Below are 5,794 nucleotides of genomic sequence, written 5' to 3'. Positions count from 1 at the left end.
CTCTATACTGTTATCGTATATTTTGTTGTCTTTTTTTTGCAAAAAAAACAATCTGTTGCAAAAAAACGTTTATTATGAAAAAAACATACTTGCAAACTTACCATTCGCTTCTCTGCCTCACAGCCAGGCATCAATTATTGGTGGTTCCTGAATTGATTTTCAAATGTCAACGAATGTGTACAGTTGCCTAAAAACGGCTCATCTTACCGCACCCGCCACTATATTATATTATGTAGGCCTAATATTATATTATATTATAATATTTTATTTTATTGATACATAGTTAGGCTATGCCTATGAACCATCGTTTATTGTATGGTATTTCATTGTAACTTATCCATGCGTTATGGTGTAGGATTTAATTGAATTAATAATATTGAAACTCCATGCCCAAAAAGTCTCATCAGTTTGCATCATGGACCTATTAAAGATTGCAAACGAGGGGGCGTCGCTCTCTATTACTGTCCCATCTGAGAGGGGGCGTCACTCTCTATTACTGTGCCATCTGAGAGGGGGCGGCGCTCTCTGAAAGAAGCGTGACCTCGCCTCACGACGATTTCTCAAATCCATTATCATAAGATTTGATTGCAACCTCTTGACACCGATAACTAACTAGCCAGACTGGTGGCTTTCGCTAACACTTTTCCAACATCACGCCGGTCTATGCTGTAATATCATCGAGGATAAAGGAGATGGGGAAACTGCAGGACTTCAATCCAAGTGGAGCGGCATTAGAAAGTGACGCCGTGACAGACGGGGAAGTTCGTGACTGCAAGAGAATCTCAGCAAATGAAAATAATGAGGGAACCATTCATTTACCTCAAGCGGGCTTCAATTGATGCTGGCTGATCTGTCAGTCATTCACACCTCATTTTAAAAGTGCTGCAAGAACACAGAAACTTGACTTGGAAACCGGTATAATGTCACATTTGCATAGAGGCCAACTATAAAACAAACAGTTTGTCTATTAGTGACAAATCTTGCCTTTTCAACCCCTGAAAAAAATAATGTTGAGTTTCATAATGTCATGTTTTGTTTTATATAATATATTATTCGAATTCCTCTAGGGATATGCTAATCCCTGGAGAGCAAGTGCTTCCTCAGGCCTCCCTCTCCTCTAAAACACTCAGGGACAGCAGAACTAGAACTTGGGCCTGGATATAAGATAGTGCTTGAAGCCAAACAAATCACTTTTAACAAATCCTCAGTCTCGTTCTCAAGGGCCCCTGGATGGTTTTGTTCCTCCTGAGAGCCGGGGGGGGAAATTAGAGAGCGATTTGGGGCTGAGCGACTCTCTGCATTAGCGCCTGCATTAGCGCCTGCAGTAGGCTGGCCCCTGGGATGCGCCCCTGCGCCCCCCCCCCCCCATCAGAGGGGCTCCACCGGGTTCCCCCAGCCACCATACTTCCTGGGGCAGGGTGTCTCTCGCCTGGTCCTCTCGGGGGGCTGACCCAGCTCCGTCTCGGCCCTGCACTTAACGCCGCTGATAAAGGCTGGCTTTATAGCGGAGGGTTGCTGACGGACAGGAACACACTGCTCCTCCCTCCACACACACACACACACACACACACACACACACACACACAGTGTGGTGCAGTTTAGGGTGAGACTCTTTCTATTGACGAGACCTCTGCAGCACGCGTCGCGGGGTAAAGTGGTGGCGGGTGGCGGTGGGTACCCCCCCTGGCCCCGTACCGGGGTGGTGAGACGCTCCCACTTGAGGGGCTGACAGGGTCACCAGACAGGCTGGCTGGCGCGCTGAGGGGATTCAAGGCCAGTTCAGAGACGACGATGGGCTGGGTCCCTGAGAGGGCCTTCACCCTCAAGGCCCACACGTTTACATCCAGGGCTTATAGCAGGCGGCTTTTATCCAAGGAGAATTAGAATAAGTACGTTTGTCTTAAGAAAGAAACAATATATCACAGTCGGTATAGTAAGGATATCCATAGAGACGAGTGCCAAGCATTTACAATTTGATCGGTTAACCCATTCCTCGAAGATGGCTAGGATAAGACGCTGCACAATGGTACTGGTTTTAAATGCCAGGATTTAAAGCATACAATAAATGTGTAAGAGGGGTGTTTTTAGGAGAGTAAGGGAGGGTATGATAGAACTGCAAACAGCAAAATGGGACTGAACAAAAGAATGAAGAAGTTATAAATGTTTGACTTGCAAATACTGTGAAGGAGACCAAGGAGTAAAGAGGAATGATCATCTTAGAACTTCCATTTGAAAAGAAGAGAGAAAAAATGAATACATTTTATAATAATCGTGTCCAGATTAACCCAGCCGAGCAGAAGTGACAGAACCGTGAAAACATAACTGCGTTTCTGCCATATTTGGACTGCCGCCTCACCTGGGCCCCGTTCATCACGGATCACCGGGAACAAGGTTTAGTGATGAAATCGTTCTGGGAGAATTCCCTCTTCAAAGGTCAGCTTGCTGCGCCGGCAGGCCGACCCACTTTACACAAGACGGGCGGCCGGCCTCCGGTTTATGCTGGGTGTCAGTGAATCCACCAACAACGCAACGTGCTCTGCAGTGCTCTCTGAGATAGAGGCAGCTCCTCCTGCACTCGTTCTCTCCCCAGGGTGGAACTCAGTTTGTGTCCTTGTCTGTTGTGTAGGTGCCTGAACAATTTTGCAGATCTTTTGTGTCGTTACCGTAATTTACATTGAGGGAATTTAGCAGACGCTTTTATTATCAAAGTGACTTACAAAAAGTACATTTGTCAGAAGGAGAAACAATATATCGCTGAAGGTACATTCAGGATGTTCATAGAAACAAGTCACAAGCATCAATAATTACTAGGTCAACCTATTCCCTGTATATTATAACAATATTAAGAACATAGGTCATCATGTATAATATGATACATTCCACACTAGGAAAAAAGCGAATGCCGGTAAGCAAATCAGAGTTGAGCTTTATTATTTATATTACTTTACAGCATATTGCACAGGGTTTTACCTTGGCAGAATTCCTTCGTTAGTGTAAAAAGAAAGCTTGCAGGACTGTAACGACCGCACCTGATTGCCAATATTCTCAATACTTTTTTTGATGCGATTCTTTTAACAATCCTGTGGTTTGCGTTGTTGGCCTGTACGCGTCCTAATTAGTAGGCTTCAAACCAAGGAACGGCATGCCATCTCCCCAGTGAACCAGTGTTAGGGGACAGTCCTGTATGCGTGAGCACACCGTGGCATGTGATCTTGATGAAAGGAATCTCGCCTGGAAAGAGATTCCTTGTAAAACCAATTTGCCATGAGCACATTTAGCAATATTTAATTTATTTAGGTGATGCGAGGCCCAGGCAATATACTGGGCCAACTGGCGAAGCATGAGTGGTCCCCAGGTGGTAGTTAAAACATCAGCCTGCTTTGACCATTCACTGACATTGCAATAGGTGAGTAAATTAGGCTAGTTAATGTTAATTAAGCCCATAGATCTGAAATCTATTGATCTGAAATATCTACAACCCATCAGAGGATCAAGGGATTACCTAGAGCACTTAAATCCTAATTGGCGTTAACATTTATTTCTTGGAGTTAAGGCCCCATTATTTCCTTTCCGTATTCCTGATGTGTATTTGCCTGTAACCAACAACCACAACCCCTTAAACACATTCAAACCGTCTGCACCAAATATGACAAGAACAGTCCTCTAATAGAATATTTTTGTTCTGTTATGCCCATCGTCATTCAGTGTCACATCAACGGCTAGACTTGGGTTTGTCCACGAGAAGAATCAACGTCTGACAGGCATCCACGTAGCTGCACGGTGCACGTCACACGCGACGGGTCCCTGTGACGCAGGACTGTGGGGATCGAGACCCTCTGAGTCACATTGGCACTGCTGGTCTGTAAATAACAAAAAAAAACGTTCCTCGATCGTCTCGACATTGCTCCTGGACGAATCCAGCACTTGCGCCCCGGTATCTTCGTTGGCAAAAAATAACCAGCAGCATTTGTAATCCTTTTCCCACGCGGGGCCGACCAAGCCTGTGTCTATTGGTGACCGTCCACGACCGTTTAGATCACACGACAGCGGCATTGCTTGGGAGAGACAGAATGGTTAACGCAGACAGACACACACGGACACAAGCACAACGTTATGGCGGTACTCATTCGCCCGATTAGTGACTTGAATTGCTTTTCGATCCGGGCTGGACGTCATACTTTGCAGTGACATTGGCTAGCGTTTCTAACAATCAGACTTCTTGGAACACAAAAGGTGTAATTAAATAACAGGCAAGATGAGAAGGATCTTCTCAATGGCTCAATTAACATGAAAACTAACCTGAACGAGTATGAAAACCTGAATAAAAGCCTGTGTACCTCTCCAGGCTTTACGTGAAAGAGCTGAACCGTGTTCTGGTTTGGGTCGCGCTGCGGGTCACGAGGGGTTTGGTTCGACTCACTAGGGCTATGGTTCGACTCACTAGGATTGTCTTTAGTTGTGGGGAGGATATTACGCTATGCAGGATGATCTGCACGTGCAGGGACAGGCTAACTAGACCAGGAGGGGCTGGTACCAGCAAGCATTGGCAGCGAAAACACAGAAAAAAAAAATAAAAGGACGCGAAATCAACAACACAAGCGGACGTCCCTGATCTTGGCTTGGCATGAGCATGTGGAGATATAACGATAGTGCGAGTCGGCATTCACTGACTGTATATAGTTGCGCACACACACCACGCGCACTCCCTCCCTCCCTCTCTCTCTCACCCCCCCCCCCCCCCCCCCCCTCTCGGTTGGCACAAGAAAACAAAGATGTTGGAGTAAGGGTGTACCCCATTGGGCCGTTAATCTGGCAGCACCTGGAGGCCCCGAAAGAATACTTGGAATAGACCACGGCTGAACGCTCTCAAGCACAACAAATGATTCTGTTTTCTGCGTGCCGCCGAGGGAGGTAGACGGGTTTGATTGATTACAAAGCAGCCCATCTCGTGAAAGTATACCCTTGCCATGCACAAGCCTGGCAGTTTGAGATCTGTCTTTGCTAGGAACAAGAAGGAAGGAAGGAAGCCCGGTGGACGGTTCTACCATCTCTCCTGCTGCCTTACCGCGGTGCAATTTAGTTTCTGAATTTTATCACGGAGGCTGATTTTCCAGACCGGCGCGTTTCATATTCAGTCAGATGGTACGCTGCCTGGGTTAGACGCGATTCCTTTAAGGTGTTTCAAGTGAACAATGTAAGACAGTGAGATCGGAACGATGGACTCCAAATCCACCTTTCGACATTCAGTTAATGAGTGAGGCGCCTGCCTCACATTTGTTCCTCCTATGAAAAGAAAAAAAATCTAAAGAACGTTGCGGTGGCATTTTGAACACCGCCACCCCCCCCCCCCCCCCCCCTCTGCAGAGATGAGAGGTTAGTACAGAAGACCTTTAGGGTGGACTTTCTTCTTCATGTGCTTGTGGAGGAGTCCAGGATTATCATAGGCTTGATTGGATCTCTACAGAGACCGGAGGAGATGGGGGAGGAGGTGGTTCGAACCGAGTTCTCAAAAGTACCCTTGAGTGAGCAACTCTTAGAAAAATCATTTTTTTAGCAGATGTGTTTCTAATTCTTCCAAAACAAGGATACTTTTATCCGTTTTATTTTTTTCATCCTTGAGCTCGTCTTGTTTGTTTGTGTAGAAAAAGTAAAAACAAGAAGAAAAAAATAGTTTGCAGAGACGAAAATCCAATGTGGAAAATAACTCCAGTCTCGAACCAAAGAGTTGAGTAATACCGACGACAGAAGTCCTCCGCTAGAGCCCCGGTGGATTGTTAAGGTGTCCCCGGGTCCC

The sequence above is a fragment of the Gadus macrocephalus genome, chromosome 15, assembly GCF_031168955.1.
Source record: "Gadus macrocephalus chromosome 15, ASM3116895v1".
Taxonomy (NCBI): Eukaryota; Metazoa; Chordata; class Actinopteri; order Gadiformes; family Gadidae; genus Gadus; species Gadus macrocephalus.
The sequence above is the reverse complement of the archived record's forward strand: the minus strand, read 5'-3'. Positions refer to the sequence as shown.